The sequence below is a fragment of the Macaca nemestrina genome, chromosome 6 (genome assembly GCF_043159975.1).
Source record: "Macaca nemestrina isolate mMacNem1 chromosome 6, mMacNem.hap1, whole genome shotgun sequence".
NCBI classification, from domain to species: Eukaryota; Metazoa; Chordata; class Mammalia; order Primates; family Cercopithecidae; genus Macaca; species Macaca nemestrina.
The window spans coordinates 103532224-103558119 of NC_092130.1; the positions used below are offsets into that span (position 1 = coordinate 103532224).

A 25896-nucleotide genomic window follows, 5' to 3' on the forward strand; every position below is an offset into this window, starting at 1 on the left:
GTCTTGTAAACTGGTTACAAAAGGAGAGTTCTCAAGATGTCCTCAGGAATGGCAGTATCATTGGTATTGGTGTGCTCCCAGGGTGACTGCTTAGAAGAGAACATTCCTGTAAGTTTGATGAAGGGTAAAAAAAAATTGTATCGTTTTTTAGTCATGCTTTAAAGATGGTTCTTGAATATATATATGGCTTATTTTAGAAATAGTATATTAAACAGGATATCAAATGTTTAAAAGATAGCATTTATTAATCTTTTTCTAAGACAAAGCAATATACATTATCTTAACTGTTTTATAATTTTGAACTATTGGAAGTGAATTTTTTTTTTTTTTTTTTTGAGATAGTTTCACTCTTGTTTTCCAGGCTGGAGTGCAATGGCGTGATCTCAGCTTACTGCAACCTCCGCCTCTCTCCTGCCTCAGCCTCCTGAGTAGCTGGAATTACAGGCACCCGTCACCACACCCGGCTAATTTTTTGTATTTTTAGTACAGATGGGGCTTCACTGTGTTGGCCAGGCTGGTCTCGAACGAACTCCTGACCTCGTGATCTGCCCGCCTCACCCTCCCAAAGTGCTGGTATTACAGGCGTGAGCCACTGTGCCTGGCCATGCAAGTGAAATTTTTAAAAACTCTATACATAATTGTAACTCCCTTTACCCTCTACCAAAGCATAACGGTGACTCAATCAGTACTACCACTAATTAAGTAGCAAAAAGTCTCTAATGATGAAGAGCGTGTTCAGTCTTTGTGCTCAATGGGAATATGGCACAGGTTTAATACAGATCCCACCCATGAGATCTGGCCTGCCGATCTGTAAGTGGACCATGACATAAAACAATCTAAATTCCTACTGTAAACATTCCAAATCATGAGTGACTGGGTTTCAGACAAGTTTCAAGCCCTGATGCCAGCGTTTTAACCATGGTACTTGTTCCTTTCCTCGAATGTTTTATTGCTTTATTATTTTATTTCCACTAGGAATTGTGGAGTTATAAATATTATTAGTGGTTTACCACTTTTGCACATATGTATCCTATTATTTTTGGAGATTTATATGTGGAGAAAGAGACTGGCCTCTTTCATTGCACCCATTCATCTACCTGCTCACATAGATGGGCTCCTGTCTATTTAAAGAATTCAGAGGAGACCACACAGATTCTAAGAAACTTGAGCAGAAGAACTACATTGTGAGTAGCTGACAAAATGGTTTTATTATAGAAAAATCTCTAGTAATGATATTAAATTTTTGTTTAGTTTTGTTCATTTCTTCTTTTGCTTGAAAACAGTTTATTTTAAATACAAAGCAACTTATGATACATTACTTTGCTCTATAATATCCTTACATAAATTCTTAGAAAAATTGTGAATATTTTCATTTAAGAAGTCAATAAAATATATGAAAAATTAATAAAGAAAAGCTACTTCTTACAAAATGCTATAAAAGGTGTCAAAACTTGGGCATTTATTATGAGATTCTTGGATCTGTATAACATTATAACCATAAAGTAGCATAAGGGTTGAAAAAAATACAAATAAACTTCACATTAAATTACTTATATTGTAGGCTGGGCGTGTTGGCTCATGCCTGTAATCCCAGTGCTTTGGGAGCCTGAGGCAGGAAGATTGCTTGAGGTCAGGAGTTTGAGACCACCCTGGGCAATACAGCAAGACCCCCATCTCTAAAAAAAAAAACCAAAACTTTAATTCTAACAAAAACAAATGATCAAGGGGAACCAAAGACCCAGATTTAATCATCTATTCATTCTTTTATGGTGAGCACCTACTGTGTGCCAGGCACAGTGTGATGTGTTGTGAATACAAAAAAATTAGACATCTGGTTGGAGGTAGCGAGATATGTATAGTCACTGAAATACAACAATACCTGATGTGTTGTCATAGAAATATGAACTGATTGACAGGATTGACAGAGAAAAATATCTGGGAGGGATAAAGAAAGCTTCCCAGAGGAGATAATATTTGAAATGACCTTTGAAGAAGGAACAGAAATTAAACTTGCAAATAGAATGTATAAAAAATAGCAGCATAATTCTCACATCCAGTCATTCACCAAGTATAGTTAATTCTTCCTCTGCAAAAACTCACCTTGTCTCCCTTCTCCACTCCCACTGTTATCATCAGAGACTGAGCACCTATTACTCTATTCCTGTACCATTGAAATACCTTTTTCTGTCTGGTTTCCTTACCCCCTGTCTTCCTATTGTCCAATATATGCAGCAGATTAAAACTTTCCAAAAACATCTTTATCGTGCTACACTTCTGCTTAAGAAGTGAAAGTGATTCTCTATTGATTACATGATGAAGTCTTAGATTCATCTGATGTTCAAGACCTTTTACAACTGGGCCAAACTTACTATCCCAGCCAACACCACAATTTTCCTGCAATTTGTACTATTGATGTTATAGTCCATATCTGTAAGACCTTTTCCTCCTTACTCTGGTCTTCATAAGACCCTACTGAGACTTTTTCCTTCTTCGTGAATACTATTACCCCATAAAAGCTACCACTACATAGGTAACGTGTATGGAGTACTTCAGGCTAGGTTATATGTTAAGTATGTGACATAAATTAGCTCATTTAATTATCACAGCCATCCCACAAGGTTTTTTTAAGAGGGAAACACTGGGCCAGGCATGGTGGTGCACACCTGTAATCCCAGCACTTTGGGAGGCCAAAGTGAGAAGATCCCATGGGCTCATGAGTTTAAGACCAGCCTGGGCAATACAGTGAGACCCCATCTCTACAAAAAATTGGCTAGGTGTGTAGGTGCAAGCCTGTAGTCCCAGCTACTTGGGAGGCTGAGGCAGAAGGATGGCTTGAGCTGAGGAGAAGATTGAGGCTGCAGTGAGCTATGATCACTCCATTGCACTCCAGCATGGGTGACAGAGTGAGACCCTGTCTCCAGAGAAAAACAAAAACAAGACAAAACAAAAAAGAAGGAATCACTGAAGCATGAGGCGGTTAAGCAGGTTGCCATTGTCATATATCTGTAAGTGGATGAGCTAGAATTCACATCCAGGTAGCTGGATTCTTGAGCCTGGATGCTATTCCTCTTACTTGCCCTCAGTGAAGGACTCGTTTCCCCAATCCCTAGCAATTTTTTTATGTGGACCACTTGCCTGGTATTAATTCTATGTGAGCGTTTGTGAAGTGCCAGTCTTTATTCAGTCCACTATTAAGTTTCTACTATATTTCAAGCTACTTAAAAGTAAGCCCATGCCTTGTAATTCTTTGCATTTCCATAATTCCATGTACATAATTAGCACTGAATAAATATTTTGACTGATTAATAAATTGATTTACCAGGTGAATGATGTGGATAAAATAATTTGGAGTCCATTGGCTTTGTCTACTTATCCAAAAGCAAACCAGTAAAGAAAAGAAATTGCTCTAACTGTAAATGTTGGCCTAATGGATCTACACTGTCCAACTAGAACAGTAGGGTTGTAGTAATTCATCCTTTCAGATACCTGGCATTCACACTGCTATGTTGGATGACTGCTGATTGGTCTGACCAAAAGTTATACACTAGTATAGATGTACAGTCATGGGTTGCTTAACAATGAGGTTGTGAGAAATTTGTTGTGTGAACATAATAGGGTGTACTTACAGAAATGTAGATGGTATAGTCTACTACACATCTAGACTATATGGTATAGCCTACTTCTCTTAGGCTACAAACCTGTTCAGTATGGCTATACCGAATACTGTTGGCACTTGTAACACAAAGGTAAGTGTACCTAAACATATCTAAACACAGAAAAGACACAATAAAAATATAGCCTGATCATCAATATTTGTCTGTTAGTGGTGGTCTGTCATTGACTGAGACATTGTTATGTAATGCATGACTGAACTAAGTATCAGAGCTTAGATGTGAACCCAGATCTTCCATCTCCTGAGCCTATATTCTTTCCTATGACACTGTGGAGGCCTCCCAAAGATGAAGAGTTTGAAATGATGGTAAGGAGACCAGAAGGAACACAAATGGGGAGGAGAGGAGATTTTGCACAGCATTCCATGGCTATGATGCTAACTCACTTCATAGTTTGCATTTCGACTAGAAGGACCTAGTACATATAATTAGCTCTTCTTAGTCACCTTATACCTTAAGAGTACAATTGTGACCCTTACAATATTTCTTGGGTGAGGGACAGGGAGAGGTAAAGAGTATAAGAAGAACCCTTTTAGAGAATTAAGATATATTATTAAGTCTGGCATTTGTACAACTGAATGAAGTTTCTACTGCTGATTAGCTTTTCTGAAGCTTTGTTTAAGCTCCTTTTGGCCTCACAACATGTACCAGGCTTTGGGGTTAGGTGCATGAAGTTCACTAGGTTGAAAACCTGAAATCCCAGGTAAAGAAAAACTAAAATACTCTTCTAGATTTGCCACATGATGTACCGTTATAAGCTGTCTCCTGGTTTACATTGCAAGTCATCATCATTAAAAACATGAGTAGTAGCAAATATTCCTATGACTGGGATCCTGGTCTTGTAAGAGGGAAATTGGCAGGCCCAGCCAACTCTGCTCCCTTTGTTTTTAAGGCAATACTTCTCAAACTTTAACATGCTCAGAATAATCTGGTGGGCTTCTTAGAACACAGCACACTGGGCCTCAGTCCTAGAGTTTCTGACTCAGTAGATATGGAGTAGGCCTGGAAATCTGCAGTTCTAACAAGTTCCTAAGTCCCCCACAGATACCAAAGAATGAGTGTAGATAGAAAAGTAGGTAGGTGAGAGGTAATGTATTAGGGAAATTGGCTCCCATGGTTATGAAGGCTGAGAAATCCCACAACAAGCCGTCCAAAGCTGGAGACCCTGGATGCCAGTACCGTGGCTCAGTCTAAGTCTGAAAACTTCAGAACCAGGGGAGCTGATGGTTTAATTCTCAATCTGAAACCAAGGGCCTGAGAACCTGGGGAGCTGCTGGTTAAGTATTAGAGTCCAAAGGCTGGAGAGCCTGGAGTTCTGATGTCCAAGGGTAGGAGAGGATGGATGTCTCAGCTCCAGGAGAGAGAGAGGAAACCACCTTTCCTCTGCTTTTTGTTGTTGTGGTGGTGGTGGTTGTTCTTTCTGGGCTTCTAGGTGATTGAGTGGTGCCTGTCCACATAGAGGGTAGATTTCCCCCCACTCAGTCCACAGACTGCTAGTCTTCTCTGGAAACACCCCAACAGACATACCCAGATATAATGCATTACCAGCTCTCTAGGTATCCTTAATCCAGTCAAGTCAACACCTAAAATTAACCATCACAGGAATTATACCCCTAATAGTCACCAGTGATACAGAAGGCAGCTACTGACATGCTCCCAGTGATGCACACCACTTGAAATTCAAACCGTGTGTAATCCTCTCCCCTCTAGTGTGAGCAGGACCTCATCACTTTCCTCCAGCAAAGAAAATACAGCCAAAGTGATGGGCTGTCATTTACATGATCAGGTCACAAGAGTCCGTGTCTTCCATCTTGCTCGTACTCTCACCCACTTGCATGCTAGCACTGATGCAGCCAGCTGACATGTTGTGAGGTGATCTACGTAGAGGCCCACATGGGAAGTAACCTAGGGAGACAAAGCCTCCAGCCAAAAGTCCTGGAAGAAATGAGGCCTCAGTCCACCAGCCAACCAGCACAGAACTGATTCCTGCCACCAAGCAGATGAGTGACCTCAGAAGTGGACCTTTCCAAGTCAAGCCTTGAGATGACTGTAGCATGCCAGAGACCCAGTTAGGGGATCCAGCCAAACCGTGCCCAGCCCCTGACCCATAGAAACTGTGAGATAATAAATGTTGTTTTAAACTGCTAAGTTTGAGGGTAATCTATTATGCCGCAATAGATAACTAGCTGGGCAGGAGAACAGCAGTGGGGAGACTTGAGAAAAACTGCCTTAGTGTGAGTGATGAGAACTTTCATGTAACGAAGTTATTCTGGGCACTCTACAGAACTGGGTCAACAGTCTTTATTCTCTGGGGTTGAAATTATTTATGTTTTACTTAGAGGATCATCTTTAAATGGGAATGTTTATTTAGGTATCCTATTGCTAATTCTCAGAAGTTCTCATTTTGCACTCTAACAATAGCTATATGGAAAACAAAATCCTAATGGAGTAAACAAATTCCATTTGTTACTCTGTCTTGTAACCACACACTTAAGCATCTAAGTGTCATGAGTATTTTATAATAAATTCACATCTCTTAAGAAGCAAGTTCATATAGGTAGATAGGAGCTTAAAAATGCTCATCTTTAACATAATTTAAAATTTAAAGTAAATAACCAAAAGGATCATTTCAAATTCACATGTTATAAATGCCGCTGTATTTATTTAGGTAGATTTTTTATGGTAGAGAAAGAGATCAAAGGAAATATGCGTAATGTTTTCCATTTTGTCAACATATCTTGAGACAGATCTATTAATACAAGTCAGAACTATAATTGTATCATAAAAGACAAATAGATTATTGGGTATTTTTTACAATGACCATATGACTTTTGTGGATTAAAATCAGGATGATCTAAATATTAGTAGATTAATTTATGTGGAGGAAAAGTTACAAATCATTCACTTAAAAATTGGCTTTGTGCCCACATTCTAGAGGCACACTAGGGAGAGTTGTAGCTGCACAGCTAATGTCTACACAGAGTGAATTTCAGAACATAATTTATGTAGATGAAGTGTGCAGAATGTTTTTATTTGTTCTACATCTCACTGTCTCACCTCTGCATGAACTTCCCAAACCCAGATCTACTCCAAATATTCTTACTCCCCTTCTCCACACTTCCCTCCAACGTGTTTGCTTTGGCAACTTTCATGTTCTTACAAACAATTCTCCCAAGGAAATCAATCACTCTTGCACCCAAAGAGAAATACTGTACACTCAATGCGATGACAAAATGAAACATGTCTGAGGCAAACCATGTGTTCCCGCGTGTCCGGGATTATGCTATTTGCACAAGGAACATGTTCCTAATGTGTTTGGCTTCTGTTACCCCTTGTGATTGCAACTTTCATTGTCTTTTGGAATTTATGATTTCAGAAGCAACTGCTTGGACTCATTTAATGGGACACTTTTGGAATGTGAAGCCTGGGGGATTCACTGGGCAATGTCATTCTGCTCTTTTCAGGCAAATCTGGCCCATATAAGTATACCTGATGTTTAAGGAATTGTGGGGGATTGATTCTGTTTTGGAACCCCAGACAAGTGGCTTATCTAAATGACATGGATCCATCATACTTTGAAAGTTCTTCAGTTCATCAATCACTTTATTTGGGAAGAAATACTTTCTGGCAGTTGAGTGAGGCAATGTCATTTTAGAAAAGAGGTTTTCTGGCCAGGCATGGTGGCTCACGCCTATAATCCCTTTGGGAGGATTTGGGAGGCCAAGGAAGGTAGATCACCTGAGGTCAGGAGTTCGAGACCAGCCTGGCTAACATACAAAAATACAAAATTAGCCAGGCGTGGTGGTGCCCAACTATAGTCCCAGCTACTCAGGAGTCTGAGGCAGGAGAATTCCTTGAACCTGGGAGGTAGAGGTTGCAGTGCACCGAGATGGTGCCATTGGACTTCAGCCTGGGTGACAGAGTGAGACTCTGTTTCAAAAAAGAGAGAGAGAAAAAAAGAAAAGATCTTTTCTGTGGTGCTCCCCTCAGAGATACTCAAGGTACTTGGCCAAATTCAAATTTTGTCCCTCAATTGGGCAGCATATTTAATTAGAAGAGAGGCACCACTACTACCAGTTCCATTTTTATAAGCATAAGACCCATGAGCTAACCAAATCCCTGTCCTGTTCTCTTTGCTCTGAATGAAGGATATCTACTTCCTTACACCAAAGATTGTCATAGTAGGAGGCTGGTTCCAGGCCCATTTGGCCTTTTATCTGGGTTTCTGCACTCTCTTCCGCTGGAGTTCTTCAGTAAGCCCTGGGTTCATTTCCTGCCATGACTCCACCTACCTACTGGGGACCCTGGGAAACTCTGTTCCATTTAAGTTTTTTTTTTTTTTTTTCTATATCTCATTAGTCTTAGATTTTTTAGAATGACAAATGGGGTGAGTAAATTTTCCTAGTTTGGTGTCTAATATATTAAAAAATTAAATACATAAGAATTAGAACCATCAATCACTCCCATTGTAGCAAATGAAATGACACTGGCTTACGGAAGGCGTACAACAGAATCAAGTCATAGGTGATGGAAAGAGGGCTTAGTTTAAAAGAAACAGGGAGGCAATAATTAATTCATTGTTGAGAATGGAAATTCTATCCAATAAGGAAAGTGTTGATACTCAAAATCTTAGGCTTCTATTAAGAAAACTGTGATCCCAGGAGCATTGAAATTAACATTTAGAATTATCCCTCACAGACATGGGGGGACACCGTATGCATGAAGAGGGGCCTATGTATGGTGCATGGTTAAGATCATAGGCTTGGGAGTACATATGCCAATGATTGGAGACCAGCCCTGCCACATATTAACCTGGTGGATAAACTATTTAACTTCCCTAAGCCACAGTGTTCTCATTTGTAAAATGGGCAATAATAATCTATCTCATAGGTTTATTGTGAAAACTATACAATATAATGCATGCAAAGCACTGGCAGATGATACAGGCTAAATCATTGTTAGCTGCTGTCATTATCATGATCATCATTACATTATCACTGTTACTGATATTCTAGTCAAGACCATGGAATATATATTAATCCATGTATATGTTATATAAATTGTATATATGTAAATCCATATATACATTATTTAAAAGTAACTTATGCTACTAAACAAAGATGGTCAAAATAAGTGCTCTAAAATTTTTTTAAGAGGAATAAAGGACTGTAAAAAGGAAGAGAGATAAAACTTCAAAGAGCAGGTGGTCCCTTTGCAGGGCCTTGGTCTGGGCCTCGAAGATGGGTTGGAAATTGCCATACTGTGTTCCATCCACCAGCTGTACTGCACTGACACAGCAGTGCCTCTTTGTTATAGACTGAATGTTTGTGCCCCCAACTCCAAATTCATGTATTGAAGTCCTAAACTCCAATGTCATGATATTTGGAAGTGGGGCCTTTGGGAGGTAATCAGGTTTAGATGAGGTCATGAGAGTGGGCCCCCCATGATAGGATTAGTACCCTTATAAGAAGAGGAAGAGATTAGAGCTCCCTCTCCCTGCATTATGAAGACACAGCAAGCAGGTGGCTGTCAGCAAGCAAGGAGACTGGAGTCCTCACCAGGAGCCAAATTTGTCAGCACCTGGATGTTGGACCTTCCAATTTTCAGAGCTGTGAGAAATAAATGTCTGTTTTTTAAGCTATCCAGTCTATTGTTTAAGCCATCCAGTCTATGGTATTTTGTTACAGCTGCTTAAGCTGACAAAGACACTCTCATATGAGGCCAGGGGAGCATCAGAAACCTCAGCCTTTGCATGGGAATATGCTACCTTCCAGGGAGGCAATCTCATTGGTTTACTGGGCTTCAGGTTCTTTATTGTTGTCTTTCTACTGACTGGTAGGAGTAAAGTGTCCTCTTTTGACTAGGGTCACTAAGTAAAGGAAATTTAGGTTGGAATTATTGAAACCCATTCTCTTCTTTTATTCCAAAGAATTTAAGTTCCTCAGCTGTGATTTTTTTTTTTCTGGTTCGCTGAAATTTTTACTTTCCTTATTCCCCTTATTCCTTATGCCAATCAGTTTCGAAGTAATGTAAACTGAAGGCAATTTGTACTAGTGCTATCTTTCTTTTTCTGTTTTAAATGTAAGGCCATGTGTCTCTTTGATCAAAAGGACCCATAAGCTTCTTTCACACCTTAATTTTGAGTTGGAGGAGCATATGGTCCCCAATCAGACAGGTGGACATTGTATTAAGTCATTTAGATCAAGACACTTCATGAACAATATAAACCAAGCAAGTGAAGGAAGTATAAGAGAAAAAGAAGATTGTTTTAATTCCCCAAATCTCTTCAGTTGTGGCTCCCCAGACTGAATTAAAAAACCTCTAATATAGAAGCCAGGGAGAAGTTGGCACATGGTTCCAAACAGTTCATTTTACTTTCTATTTCCTAGTACTATGCTTGCTTTTGAAAGTCCCCAGATTGCATGGCCAAGTGATGCTTAGCTTAAGATCTCTGTGGCTCTTCAGATATTTCTCTTCTGTGTATATTTGAATGATTTCTGTCTCATCTTGCACTTGGGAAGTCTTTTCAGGAGAGGTAAATTTACTCTCTGCTTGCTCTGATTCAACCTCCTATTTTCTTTCATTCTTTTCTTTTCTTTTTTCTTTCTTTTTTTTTTTTTTTAGATGGAGTCTAGCTCTGTTGCCCAGACTGGAGTGCAGTGGTGCCATCTCGGCTCACTGCAACCTCTGTCTCCTGGGTTCAAGTGATTCTCCAGGCTCTGCCTCCTGGGTAGCTGGAATTACAGGCACTCACCACCATGCCCGGCTAATTTTTGTATTTTTAGTAGAGAAGGGGTTTTGCCATGTTGGCCAGCCTGCTCTCCAACTCCTGACCTCAGGTGTTCCGCCCGCCTCAGCCTCCCAAAGTGCTGGGATTACAAGCGTGAGCCACGAACCTCTTCTTTTCAATATTTGCTCATTTACAGTTTCTGCAGACACTTCTTACCAGCAATACCCTGCATGCTCTCTTCCAGAACAACCCCTACCCAACTTCTCTTTTCTTAGGAGCCATTGAGAAGTACTCTTTATGAGGCACTAAGGACTGCTGAATTGTTAGAGGTTAGCATTGAGTTCCTGCCACAGCAGTCCATTTTCTTAATGACTATTACTGCCACCAGTTCAGATATGTTTTGTCTAGTTCTCAGTAACATTGAAAAAATTATGGTCCAGTAATTTTTCAGGTTATCTTTATAGTTCAAGTATTGTAAGCTCCCACTTGTCCGTTTTCAAACTTGATTCGACTTCATCTTCCATAGGTTTTCCTAGATAGTGGCCAGTGGCTTTGCAATGACTTGACGTAGTTGTTTAATCACCTTCAGACCAGACTCCACATCTTTACTACGGTAGTTAAAAGTGGGTCTTTCTTGGGTGAATATTGGGAGGAAGAAAGACAAGAGAGAGAAAAAGCTTAGCACGATGGAGCGATGTGTTGAGGTAGGTGTTTTGGACTCATCCAGTTTTGTTGTTTGCGCTTACACTGGAACCTCTGAGCTTTGGCTTTCCTTTCTCAGGACAGGGATGTTTCCCGCTGTTTTCTCTTTTGTTGGCTTGGGCAGGAAAGAGCGTGCGTTCCTCTTTTCATTCAGCCCAAACATAAAACACGAAGCTTCCCGTGCTTTAGGGGACATGTGGTTGTGTTCTAAGAGCCATCTGCAGAGAGACGGTCTTGGGAAAGCTGCTTCCCCAGAACGGAGAAACATCTCTGGAGCAAGCGATCTCCGGCCCGCAGATTCAATAAGCCCAACTGCACTTGGCTCCGTCACAAACCTAATACGGCAGCCCATATTGTTGCTGGGGAAGTCTCCAGCCAAACCGAGTTCTTGTAAAAATAAATACTCATCAGCAAATATTTTGATTAGTTAAAAATGTTCGAGATGCCTAACCCCTCGTTCCCCTCCTCCTTTCACGGTGCGAACGCGGAGAAGAGGCTCGGCTCCGGGGGGCGGGAGCGCAGTACTGCGCCCCCCGCCTCGATACGCGCCAGGCCCGCGGGCGCCCGGGAGGCTTGGCGCGGCAGGGCTCGCTCGGCCTCGAGGGCGCGCGGTTCCGAGAGCCTGAGGACGCGAGCGCTGGCAGCCGGGCCTCGCCTTCCCCCGGGCCGCCGGCACGGAGCCGTTCGCAACCTCCATACACTTACTTGCTTGCCTTAAGCTCTTTATTAACTCCCCCGGAGGAGCGCCGGCTGCGGCCGCGCCTCCTACGCCCCGGTGGTCTGGCTCCTTCGCGCGGCGCACATGCTAAACAGATTAACATGCCTTGGCTGACCCACGCTTCGCAACCCGCGGATAGGGTTTCTGCAGCTCCATGTGGAAATTAACCTATCTGTACCCGTGGTCAGCAGCGCCCGGCCGCTCCCGCGCCGGGCCGGCAATCCAAACAAACCAGGCCGCTGGCTCCCTTTGTTACTCTTGGCCCCCCTCCCCCCTACCCGGCCAAATATTTATTGGAAAAGAGGTTCTCCTCTTTGGCCGAAGGTAGGGCACATTTCTGAGAGCTCTTTATTTGTAAATGATTTTTTGTCAGGCCAGCCAGGCACCCTTAGGAGGGGCTGTCAGGGAGCTCAAACTCCAGGACTGGAAGGTTTCTAGCCCTCCGCAGGCAGGGAGCTGTTTATGTTTGCACAGGGCACCCGAGTCCTGGTCATTAAAAATGTATGCACTGCCCACATTTTGCTTTTGTAACAGCTCCTCTGTTTAATATAGTTGTTTGCTTTGTTCTAGGGCAAGTTTATTCCCTCATCCTGACCCTCAATCTGCCTCCCATTCACACCCGGTAAACAAAGTGAGCGGATTCTTCTAGATTTTCTTACTCAGAGGATCAGAAAAGGTAAGCTCGGAGGCTGGTGGGTACCAGCCCGAGGCCAAGTACGAATCGCAACAGCATCTGCCTTTCAACAGCTGCCTCTTCCAGCAATTCAGGATTGCTAATGAATTTCTAGTTCCTTCGTTAAGCATTCTCCTCTTATTATTTCATATCCCCGTTTCCTAAATTATTATTCATATTATAATTCTATAGAGGCAGTTCAGCTTTTCACTACGTACTGCATGCGGGGGTCTGTGTCAGTTGGGTGGGGCTTCTATGGTGAATACTGCCCAGGAAGACGAATGTGGCTTTTCCTATTCCTTTCCCTGGCGTTGGTCATGAAATATTCCATTGTTTGGGAACCCTAAATGGCTATTTCTGGGATGGCTGCAACTCCCTGATGCATCCATGCTTTGTCTCCTACTCAAAATGAGCCCAGGCGGTTTGAGGTTGCCGGCTGTGCCATCGTGCCTCACCGGCTTCTAGCAGTGTCACATCACTTCCGGGCTGGCTTGGTGTTTTGAGTATTGTTTCTCAAGGCCGGTGGCAGCCATCCATCTCACTTGCATTTACTTTCCAGGCAGCCCTCACTGCAGTGCAGTGCCCTTTGCTGTCTTGGTATCAGTGAACTGTGTGAGACTCGCAGGGCTAACTTGGCACTGATCAAACTGTGTGATGGCAGCCTCCATGTGGCAGGGTCCCAGGGGACCTACAGTCAGCAAGAAGGTTGGGCACAACTGCTCCTTAGCAGATCATCATTTGCCAGCCTGCTGAGTGACAGGCTCACTGTGCTGATTCATTGTGCCCTTTCTTTCAAGTACTGCATTTCTTGGATGGATGGCATGTCCCTGAGGTAGAAAAAACTTTCAGAGTTGCAAGCTTCCAGAAATACAATCAGGAACCAATTGGCAGCATATTTTAGGTGGTTTCAGTCTGACACTGAGGAGATGAACTAGAATTGGCCCTGATAATACACCCATAGCTCAGAACTGTGTGGAAACTGAGCTATAATAAATGTGCTGAGAAAAAGGGAAATCATGGTCCCCTGCAATATGTATTGCTGTAGGAGAAAAACCTAGATTCTCCTGCAAAGGCAACAGAATCCTTTAAGCTTGAAAAGAAAAAAATTATGCTCAAAGTCCAAGGCAACACAAGGCCTTAGTCAGTCAAGAGCTGGTGGTTCTTTTTCCCTCTGGTATGGAGAACATCTCAGAATTCCTCCCAGCTCTGGAATTGTGGTGTTCAGTCAGAGGCTCACTGTTAGAGTATTTCTCCATGTTTCCCACAAGGCAGCCAGCATCTTGATTTCTGGTCATCCTTTCTTCCCCACTTCATCAGCACCTATACTCGATATTGTCCATATGGATCATGTGTGTGGGAACACACAAATTACAGCAACTTTTGTCTTTTGTCGTGAAGGGCTGACAGGGCAATAAACACACACAGCCTCCCTCCTCCAGGAATTCCTCGTCCTCCCTGTGTGGCTCTGGCCCTGTGGATAATATCATTACAGGACTAAACAAATAAACAGTCGATCCGAATCAACCAGGAGGCACTGGGGACTATACAGTTCCTCTCTGCAAAGATGATACAAGTAAATTTACACTCGCAGCTTGGAAGTGCTCCAGCGGCTATGAATAGCTGTTCAGTTCTGTCAGGCTGGGGAGGAGCTGGGGCACTGGGCTGACCCCCCAGCTCTGTCTTTGCTTCAATCAATGTGAGCTTTCAGGGTTCTGTTTTCCTTACTATCCTTAACTGGGAACATTGAGGACCAGTCACACTTTTTATGAACCGTGAGCTCAAAGCAGCAGCTTTTAGTACAAAGTTAACATATTAAAATCCAATGACATGGATGAAAGGTTAACACACTTCTGCCAGCCTGGAGCGTCCCCTTTGAAAGTGATTTCCTGCATTCAGGCTGTCGCTGCTGCTGCAAACACTGCTGCCATCACCTCTGCCATAGCCCCTTCAGACAAGCACATTGATTCATTCCACTTCAGCGCAAGAACAGAAATGACTGACGATAGTCAGAGCCACACCAAACGCTTACTCTAATCCTGACCAACAAATTCTAAACGACAAATGGATTAATATACTTTTTTTTTTCCACTGGAAAGAATCAGTTACAATGATAACATGAAAACCACTTGCGGTTCTCTTTTTCCAAGTTTAAAGATGCAGCTTTCTTGTTTCCTATCTCTATATGCATCAACAGTTCTTAGGACGTGTGAGACTTTTTTTTTTTTCTGTTGCCTGTTCTTCTGACCCAAGACTGATTTTTTTTTTTTAAGTTTGTAACTCTGCCTGCAACCGTATGATAGTTCCATGTGTGTTGAAAAAAAAAAAAAAAAGACTGAAATGATATATACCAAACCATTAACAGTGTTGGTGGGATTATACTTTTTAAAACTTTAAAAAATATTACTTTGCTTTCCCCCAATTTTGGTCCAAGAGTGTATATTACTTTTAGAGTCAGATTAAAAAGTATTTAAAAGGTTATTCTTAAACAACATTTGTCCTCTTGTGGTAAGCTCTAATTTCTGTTCAGTAGGGCTCATACTCAGTAAAGGTAACCTCAAGGCATGGAGTTACTGGCCTTTCTGGTTTATGTGTTCAAAAATAGAGGATTAGGCATTCAGAGGTTTGCCTACAGTTTCTTCAGGAAGGTAGATTTGAGCCAATAGAAGGAAAAAGCAAATAAAACAGAGAAAAGTGTTTTGTGCTTTTTTTTTTTTTTTCTCAAAGAATAAGGCAGCATTACTTTTGACAGGTGCTTTCTGTATTTATGACCCACTTAAGAGCCCTGTAGCAAACAACTCTATCTTCTTCAAGTTTCCAGAGGCTTGCACAGGTGAGCCCGGGTTTGGGCAGTATGTGTTTTTACATCTGTTGAACTTCAAGGGCTCTGGGGTAAACATGAAGGAATGATGTAGCTTCTGGGAACTAATAGAAGGCCCATCTGATGCTGAGGGACCATAGGGAACCACCTGTGGGCCCCAGGTGAGCAGAGCCTTCTGCAGCTTCTCTGAGATCAGTGTTGTGGGGAAAACAAATCAAGGGGCTAAGCAATGAGGAGTGGTGAACTGAAACACACACAGACCTGGCATTGCACGATTTGGATTCCAGGTGCATCTCTGCCACTGAATTACTATGAGAACCTGGGTAAGTCACTGATCTTTCTGTGGGCTTCATTTCAAAATGAAGAGGTGGGTGCGATGACCTCAGGTCAGGTCTGTGAGTCATCTCCTGTTTTGGAGTGCACAAAGATGGCTGCAGCAGATCACATAAGTCTTGAAGCATTGACTACTCAGAATGTCCAATACCCCAATTCTGACTGTTCAAGGAAAGCATGGTCTTCAGATCCCAAACTGGAATTAAGTGGGAAGATTTGGCTTGCTCTGATCATTTGCATGAGGATAGGTTTTGAATTTTTACATGAGAGACATTATATTGGACCCTGACCATGTGCCAGTTACTAGGCTAGGGATGCAGGCAACAAGAATGAACAGAGCCTACTGTCTGCTAATTGTGAGATCCTAAGTCCCTGGCTTAGGAGACTAGTGTCTTTGGTTAGTGTTTAGAAGCCCCAATTTGGTACCCAAAGGTCTTCTATTCATTCAGGGGCAGAACTGTCTGGGACTGGCTCCCAGAGGTTAGAAAAACAAGCAATGGCCAGAGGCCACCTGGCAAAGATTGGCAGGGAGCTGGGAAGGAAGGTGTCTCTGACATTGTACTAGTCCCTCCACTACTGTCAGTGTTGGCTCGAAATTCTCTCTATACCTCAAAAACCTGATGATTGTTATGTAGTATCTATTTTTTTTTATTTTTCTTTTGGTTCTCTCATCATATCTAGTTAAGTCATTTTTGAATACCTGTCTTAGCTGCATGAAAGGACACTAAAGAAAGGGGGTTTACTTGTGTCCGGGCTAAATTTTAAAGGTTCCAGGGAGACAGGCATGGCAGGGGCAGTTGGAATCAAAGTGTGATACTTCCAGGAGAAGATGCAACTTTGGAAAGGTCTTAGGTTTGGTGACAGAGGTGGAAATGAAGATTCACTTGGGCAATCATTTATTTTACATGGAGAAATCTTCCAGAAAATATGTTGGTTCACACTATGTTTAATAAGATACTCTTACAAGATTCCTTCCGGTTCTACAATTTGACAACCTGTTTGTTCAAACAATTCTTCAGTGCTTTCTTGACTCATTGATTAGCTCAAAATTTCAGAGACTAGAGCACATTTTTGGGAAAAGGAAGTGATATTTTCTTCTTCCCATTCCCTACACAGATATATGGCAGTCCTAGACCACCTGATAATGGAAAATCTGGATTTTCCCTTCACTATTATTTTCAAAGCAGTTTTACAAAAGGCTTTCCCAACTATGACAGAAACTGTTAATTGTCTCACAATATCTGCTGTTCTAGTCTTCCTTTTAATGGAAAATCCCCCTAATTTTTAGCTGGGCACATGGCTACCCTTAGAGACTATATTTTTCAGGATCCCTTGCAGCTAGATATGTCCATGTGACCAAGATCTGGCCAGTAGGCTATGAGTAGAAGTGATGTGTACAACTTCTGGTATATCCTAATACAGAAGCTGCTGTCCTTGACATCCTCTTTCTTTTTTCTATAATCTGGAACAAGGACAGATGATGGTGAGCCAGTTTTGGTTATGCAAATGAGGGCAACATCATAAAGGATGATAGAGCAAAAAGATGAAAAGAACTTGGGTCCCCACAAAGCCCTGTCCTGCTTTGTGTGTTTTCTACCAGCTCAGACCTTTACATAAGAGACGAATCTATTTTATTTAAGCCACTATGTTACCTTTAGAGTCAGATAAAAAAGTAGTAAAAAGGTTATTTTCAAACAAAATTTGTTGTCTTGTGATAAGCTCTAATTTCTGTTCAGTGGGGCCCATATTCAGTAAAGATAACCCCAAAGTGTGGCGTTACTGGCCATTCTGGTTTATCTTTCTGTTTATTAAAGCAGCAAATCAATACGCTAACAAATGCAGCAAGTGTTCTTAGTGTATTTAAATCATGACCTGATTTTAAAAATTTTGTGCTACACACATTTTCAGGAAAGCATTTATTACATAAATCAAGGTATACCTCTATTGTCCATGGCAACACTATCATTCTAGTCCCCTAGACAGCAAATCTCGTATTCATCTCTGACTCTTCTCTTTCCTTTTTTGCCCATGTTCAATTAGTCAACAAGTCTAGGTGAAATTTTTCCTTCGTAATGCCTGTGAGATTTGACTCTCCCTCTCTATATCCACAGCCTGCCCTCATCCATGTTATCACCATCTTATGCTCAATTTACTAGAGTAATTCTTAGTTGTCTCCAGGTCTCTGGTGTAGCTGACTTCTAGCCTACCCATTACCAGATAAGTCTTCCCAAAACAGCTTCTTCACTATGTCATTTCACGAACTCCATATTTCCAACTGAACCATATGAAATTCCTGCTAATTGACTTACAAAAGTGGCAGTTTCATATGGCTAACCTAACAATTAGGCTGAATTCAAAGAATTCCACCCCTTGGGTTCACCTTTTATTTACAATTCCCGTTCTGCCAAATGATCCCTTTATTCAGTTTGCCCAGATTTCTTGGTCTTCCTCTTACCTTGGTGAACTTTCTCCTTGCTGTGCCTTTGTTGGGTGTGATTCGCCCTCCCTAGTAAGTCTTTCTTTCTCTTCTCTGTCAATGTCACTCTCCATTTTCTTCAAGACTCAGTTCTAGACTCTTCCTCATGATAGTTCCTGTGATCAATCATCGTTTCCAGGAAACTGAATTCTTAATTTGAATTCCTATAGCATTCTCTAACAATATGAGTATCTTCTGTCCTAAATAAATTGTAAAATCCTCATGGGCTGACTGTATCTTCTAATTTCTTTAGCAATTTTTAATTTTAAAAAGTTCTGCTCATAATGGGTACTTCATAAATACTTTATGACTTAAAAAAGCCATTAAAACTGTTAACTTTCCTAGTCTGACTAAAAAAAAGACACTCTCAGTAAAGTCCCACAGTTGTCTCTAGAATAGGAAATATGTGACTGGCTACTAGCCAAGTAGTGGTACTTTTTCTACTGCTAGAAGAGTATGAATGGCAGGAGCTTGGGTGACATGGCTCTCCCTATCGCTCTGTCTCTTTCTTGTGGATGCACACAAAGGGGCTCTGAGTCATTCGATCAGTGTAGTTCGAAACTGAATAACCCTTCTGTTTTCTTCCCTTCCTCTAACTCATCAAAGTTCTTTCTTATTCAGAGATTTGTTATTCATAGTACCTGTTGTAACTCTGCTAGACTGTGAATACTCAGGGAATGCTGACTCATGTTTGATGAATGCATATGTGAATGATCAGCAGAGTTCTTTCAAGGGAGAGCAAAACTAAAGGCTGAGAAATAGCAGGTATCAGTGCTAGGATTTTAAGCCTTCTGGCTCTAGCAGTATCAGAATGCTGTCTATGGCCCTCACTAAGTGTCATTTTTGTGTTGCTCAAAAAGGAATGATTGGTTCTCAAGACTTGTAAAATCTCAAAAGCTCACAAGGTCAGGTGAAAAGTTGCTTAGGACTTACCTCATGAATACCTTTTCCCAGTCTCAACACTCACATCCTCCTGTGGCATGACAGGGCTCAGACACAGCCTGTAAGTGCTAGGTTTGTTCCTTCATTGATCAAAGTCAACACAACAGGCTAACAGGAAGGAAGGAGGAATGAGAGGCAGACACCGTTAGGTTATCAATTCGTAACTACACCTTTTTCCATGGCTAGAAATAACCCTGATTAGGATAGTGTTATGGTGAATTCTATGTGTCAACTTGACTAGGCCTAGGGGTGCCCAGATTAAGCAGTCTTTCTGGGTGTGTCTGTGAGGATGTTTCCAAATGAGATTAGCATTTTAATCGGTGGACTCAGTCAAGCAGATTACCCTTTCCAGTGTGAGAGGGCGTCATCTAATCCATTGAGGGCCTGAATAGAACAGAAGGCAGAAGAAGGAGGAATTCATCCCTTTTGCTTCCTGCCTGCCTGCGAGCTGGGCATCGGTCTTCTCCTGCTGTTGGAGTGGGATTTATGCCATTGGTGCCCCTGGACACTGGGCCTTTGGACTCAGATTGGAATTTACACCACCAGCATCTGTTGGTCTCGAACCTGCAGATGATGGGACTTCTGAGGGTCCATAATTGTATATATTTATATTATATATCTATATTATATAGATATATAATATATATGTACCTATGTATCTAAGGGTTCCATTCCTGTGCAAAACTCTGACTAATACAGATGACTTTAGTGTGACTTCTCTAGGCGTCTGATTTTTCTAATCTGAAATATTAAACAGTGGGATCTCTTTCCATGGTTAAAGGGTATTGTCTATGATTCTGGAGAGGAAAGAATTTGACCAGAGTTTGTAAATGATTTAGTGATTAGGAAATACATCCTACCAAGACTTAGGAATTAATATTATTTGAATTTATATTATTTAGTCTGGAGGGGGAAAAGGAATGAAGAGTACCTTTATAATGTTTTTAAAATATAAGAAAATTTGTTGACCAGCTATTCTCAATTTCACCTGAAAATAGAGGAAAAATAAGGAATGAATTTCAAAACACCATGGGGAATGTAAGACTGACTTTTCTGCTACTATAGATAGTGGTTCTCAAATTTTAATGTGCATTTTAAAGAACTCCCAGGAGCTTCTTTAAGATGCAGGTTCCTGGCCTCTAAACTTAGCAGTTCTGACTTGGTGGTTCTGGGGTGGAGCCTATGAATCTGTATTTTAATTTTTTTTTTTCCCAAGCCAAACTGTATCGAGCTTTATTAAAGACACTTTCCGTAAACAATCATGGCATTTCAGGCAGGATATGGGCAGACAGTCGTTGACAGTATACAACAACTTTCAAACTCCCTTCTTCAGTGGACTACCAAAAATCAGAAAACCACTATTAAAACTTAACGAAGTCTTCATCTGATGCTCTGAACAGGAAAAGTTTAGAGTGAGGGTTGACATTTCACATTTAGCATGTTGTTTAACAACTTTTCACAAGCCGACCCTGACTTTCAGGAAGTGAAATGAAAATGGCAGAATTTATCTGAAGATCCATAATCTAGAAATGGAACCAATGCTGTTTTGACAGGTGCCATCTCAGTGGCATCACTGGAAAGTCCAGATTGCCTAACACACTGGTAACCAATGACTGGGGGTCAGGTCCCAACAGATGTCTGGGCTTAAGGGAGTTAAGTCTATGCTGAAGGAGGGAAAGGGAGAAGAGGACATAAAAACGAATTTGTTTTTCCATACCACAAGGCTTTTGTGCCAAGGTGGCCATGTGTGTTAGAGTCAAGGAATCCCTCCTCCTGGGAGCCAAGAGGAAGTCTCTCAAAACTAGAAGGGAAAGGTGTTTTCCCCACATCAATCCAGCTTCAGAGACATTCTATTAGTGACATATGCCCCTTCCCCCAAAAACAACAATGAAGTGTTCTGTCTGCTAACAACACAGCTTAAAAAAAACAAAAGTAAAGCAAAATTCTGCATTTTTATAAAACTTGATAAAAACTAGTATTTCAAACTGTACAGTCACCAGAAGTACACAGTCATCCAAAATGCATACACTTCACTTGGCATCTCCAGCACCTTCAGCTTTCTGTGCCTGATCTGTTTTGGCATCTCCATTTTCTGCAGGGTTAGTCCCCTCCTTGCCAGCATCAGCTTTTCCCTTTTTCCCTTTGGGTACCTTCTCTTCCTTCTTTGCAGGGGCCTTTTTAGGCTTGGCCTCTGGCTTTGGAGGAGCAGGTTTAGCAGACAACCTCATGGATCTTCTCTGTGGTTCATCCTTCACCTTGGCTTTATCTCCTTTAGCATCACCTTCAGCCTTTCTCTTGGGCATGATGGTGGCAGCGACAACGGCGGGACATAGGCGCTGGGCGCGGGATGCAGCGGCGTATGGGCTTTGGTCGGTCCAGGGGCCGGTCTCGCCTCTTCTTTTTCACGCTGCTCCTGTATGTTAACTTTAATTTAATTAATTAATTTATTTATTATTTATTTATTTTGGAGACACAGTCTTGCTCTCTTGCCCAGGCTGGATTGCAGTGGCATGATCTTGGCTCACTGCAACCTCCGCCTCCCAGGTTGAAGTGATTCTCCTGCCTCAGCCTCCCGGGTAGCTGGGATTACGGATGTGAGCCACTGTGCCCGGACTGAATCTGTATGGAGTGCAGTGGTGCTATCTCAGCTCACTGCAACCTCCGCCTCCCGGGTTCAAGCGATTCTCCTGCCTCAGCCTTCTAAGTAGCTGGGATTACAGGCCCCCACCACTATGCCCAGCTAATTTTTTTTGTATTTTTAGTAAAGATGGGGCTTTACCATGTTGGCCAGGCTGGTCTTGAACTCCTGACCTTGTGATTCTCCCGCCTTAGCCTCCCAAAGTGCTGGGATTACAGGCATGAACCACCATGCCCAGCCCTGAATCTGTATTTTTAATAAGCCCCTAATCCCCCAAGTTGAAATAAGGTGGATTGCCCTTAAATCATACTTTGAGAACTGCTGGGGTGGATGGCTGAATAGAGTGAATTCTTAGGGAATTCATTGAGCTTTTCTTCTCTAGAACACTTTATAAAGTTATTTTTGTTTTATTTTATTTCACTTAAATACAGGAAAGCTTATCATTTGTTTAGGAGGTTGTACTAAGTTGAACAGTATCCCTCCAAAATTCATGCTCTTTCCAGAAATTCAGAATGTGACCTTATTTGAAAACAGAATCATTGCAGACATAATTGGTTAAGATGAGATCATACGGGGGTAGGAGAGGCCCTTAATCCAAAGTGATTGGTGTCCACATAAGAAGAGGATGGGAGACACAGGGAGAATGCCATGTGGCAATGGAGGCAAAGATTGCAGTGTGATGCATCTATAGGCCATAGTATGCCAGGGATTGCTGGCAAACCACTAAGACATGGGAGGATCCTCCCCTAGAGCCTCCAGATAAGGCATGACCTTGCTGACACTTGATTCAGCCCTCCAGCCATCAGAACCATGAGAGAACATATTCCTATTCTTTGAACCCACACATTTGTGGTGTTTTGTCACAGCAGCCCTAGGAAACAAACATAGGGAGTTTGAATATAATCCTGCCACTAGGCAGAGCAATAGATGAGCTCTCAAGATGGGCATTTATTGTTTTATAGGCTTGTTCACTCACATTTTGAAGGGTAGGTATTCAAATATTTGCAACTGTCATAAACCAGACAGAGGTTTATCAATATTCATAACATCTTTTCCCTAAACTATACCTTAAAACCTACCCTATATGATTTTGATTATCTGAGACAAATGGGCTTTTGAATTTTTATAAGATTAAAGAAGTAAATGCATTTATTTTTTATAATAAACAGAACACCTCAAATGTTCATGACAGAAAATAAATCATTTTGAGGTTGGGTTGTCAGTCATGAACAGATTTGAAGTCACTTTTTCCTCTTAAAATTCTAGAAGTTAATTTCAAGGATAAATCAGATTTTTCCATTGATTTGAAACAATGAAATTTTGTGTGGGAAGTTTACTTACTTGAATGAGACTTCCATAACTTGGACATAGAAGAAAAACTCATGCAAGAAATTAAAGTTATTTTCCTATAATACATGTTAAAAGAATCCTTCTTTTTTGGTAGCTGCTTTGTAATTGTTAAATTTTACTGACAGATTTCACTTCTGAAGACTGAACTCCCCTTATATTCTGTGGCTGTTCATTTTTTAGTGAACTTATCATCTAAAAGCCATAGGTTTGCTGGCATTTAACTTGCAATCTCCTACTTCCCAGATAGGTGCTGTATTATGGTGTAACATGATAGAGAAGGGGCAAAGAACTTGGCTTGTTGCTGGCATATCAGTTCTTTCCATTAATAAAACACTCAACTGAGTCATTTTCTCTGGCCACTTTTCCACTGTAAAAAAACCTAAATCAAAGAACGGGACTGCTTTTATTGGCAAAACAGTAGATAAATCAGGGATGTAAAAATGCAAGAAGGATTCAGTACAAGCACTACCCAGAGTGGACTTGCTGGGTGAAAGGTTTATTCTGTCAGTTTTTCTCTTGAGACACTTAGGTTTAAGGAAATGTTTGCACTGTTCTAGAGAATAAGTTGGCTCTGTGTTTTCTTTTGTGTTTAGGCCACTCTGGAAGTAATTCCTCTGGGCACAATTATCTAACATATGGTGATTTAGAAAAAGCTCAAAGCAAAGGTCATTTGGATGTTTTAGGCAGGAAAGAAGAAAATCCATCTTGGAGAATAAAAGGAAGTCAGAAAGGGCTGAGGTACAACTTATGGTCAAAGGGATGTGAAAAGGAAAAATGAGGTAGATATCAAGCAAAAATTGCAACAGAAGCCTTTTGTTTTTGCTTTTGTTTCTGTTTATTTTTGCATGAGGAGTGTGCACTTGTAGATGAAAGCAAAGGCTATATCAGAGAAGTTTGGTGCTGGAGATGGCATGAAAGAGATCAAGTCCAGTGTGTGACCCATGTGTGTGGCCTATGCCACTGAGCAGGGCCCTGTGCGCAAGTGGGCCCCATACCTGGATCTGGTTTAATGCTCCATTGTTGTTGCTTTGAAATTCTTCATTTTAACATTAGGACTTATCTTTTTATTATGAGCTGGATCTGCAAATAATGTAGCAAGTTCTTAAAAAAAAAAAAAAAGGTCAATTCTCAATTCCCCCACCCCCCCCCTTTTTTTTAGGTGAATAAATTAGGTCCAGAGAGGACAAATGACTTGTGTGGTGGAGCCAGAAATAGAGCCTGGCTTCTTGGGTCAAAACTGCAAATGAATTCACATTCAAAGTGTTTAAACAAAGAGAAGTGCTGCTTTCACCCTTTTGTTGAAAAGAAACTTCCTCATGCATCATAAATGAGCCAAATAAAACACTGAAATAATCTAAAAGGAAGAAAGATCTGGATATGATTGGATAGGAAGACCTCACATTGAGTTTTCAAGTCACTTCTAAAAAACCTGAACTGCCATACTGATTTTCCTCCTTTCAGCATCAGCCCTCACATCACTCTCTGGGGCCAGGGAATTCTGGCACTCATTGCCTTCTAACCCAAAGGGCCATGTTGTCATGAAGTCTAAGCAGAGGATCAAGCTAATTGCTGTTTGGGTGCTGTGGAAACTGGCTGTCCTGCATTATGTACCTTGATCACTGGTGCTGTCCCAGTAAACTAAATTAATTTCAATAATGGTGCACTTGTCTTCTTGCAGGGCCAGGAACAGCATGAAGATCAGTGCAGCATCAGTTAAGCAATGACCAACACTAAACAGCAGAATAGAGCGTCATGCAGTAGCAAGCGGTTGCCTCACTTCAAAAAGGGAGCCAAACTCGGAGCAGAGCAGCCTGAGGAGCATTCTCACTGAACAAACATGTCTCCAGAACTGCAGTGCTCTGTATCTCCAGGCTGACACTGCTATCAGAATGAAAACATTTGGTGGATTCTAGATGAAGCAAGCTGCATTAAATAGTTGGTTTTTAACTTCCTTTAAATATTTGAACAAAAGAGCTGCTTTTAATCACCAACCCCCAAACAACTCTCCACAACTCTCTGGTGATAAACAACATCTGTAGAAATAAAAAGGTAGGTTTGCAAGCCAGGTGCTGTGGCTCACATCTGTAGTCCCAGCTACTCAGGAGGCTGAGGTAGGAGGATGGCTTGAGCCCAGCAGTTCAAGGCTGCAGTGAGCTATGATCACAACTCTGCACTCCACCCTGAGTGACAGAATGAGACCCTCTTTTTTTTAAAAAAAAAAAAAAAAGGTAGGTTTGCGACTCTGCCTGGGGGTTGCCAACTGAAATTCTATTGGGCCAGAATGGGCAAAAGAATTCTCAAAACACTTTTTCCCCCATGAGAAACATCCTACTTAGAATACCGTGGTGTACTGAGAGATGAAATAGGTAGGCTGGTGTTAGCTGATTCACAGAGAAAAATGATGTCTGAAATAACCCAATTCATTGCCAGATTCAAGGAACTTGATAAGAATTAGCTCTCTTTCTGATGGACTGCTTACTCACTACAATTTGAAGAGGTGGCAGGGATTTTACTGGGAAAGAGGAGTCAAGTGTTTAGAAAATACAGCTCAAGCTCTTTTATAAAAGAAACATTCCAGATTTTCTCAAGTGTCTGGTGAGGGTGTGGAAGGGTGAGGCATCAGATACTTTCCATGTGCAGGTCAAGTAGAGAGAAGGGGAGTGTGGAAATGCAAGAAAACAAACTTAAGAAATTTATCTTGGCAGGATTTTTACATCATAACATCTTGGAGCTGAAAAACACTCTGAAACTCCACTCACATTTTATAACTGAGAAAACTGAGGTCCAAGGAGATTGTTAATACTTGAGGCCACTTGGCCAGTTAGAAACAACCAGGTCACTAACC

At 41.5% G+C, this 25896-nt stretch overlaps 1 protein-coding gene and 1 pseudogene across 2 annotated transcripts in view; one reads left to right on the forward strand and one right to left on the reverse strand.

Annotated features, from left to right (window-relative positions):
- The window catches only part of LOC105475162 (forkhead box D1), a 42364-nt gene extending 17256 nt beyond the window's left edge, over positions 1-25108 (forward strand). The window contains exons 1-2 of one of the 2 annotated variants that reach the window (XR_011624917.1): positions 857-921; positions 24730-25108. The gene's annotated coding sequence lies outside the window, so the exon portion shown is untranslated. Of the gene's footprint in view, positions 1-856; positions 922-24729 lie in introns of those variants that run through there. The other variant, XM_071098821.1, reaches the window with a different exon arrangement.
- LOC139363849 (non-histone chromosomal protein HMG-17 pseudogene) lies at positions 21094-21400 on the reverse strand (annotated as a pseudogene).
- Positions 25109-25896: the final 788 nt, after the last annotated feature.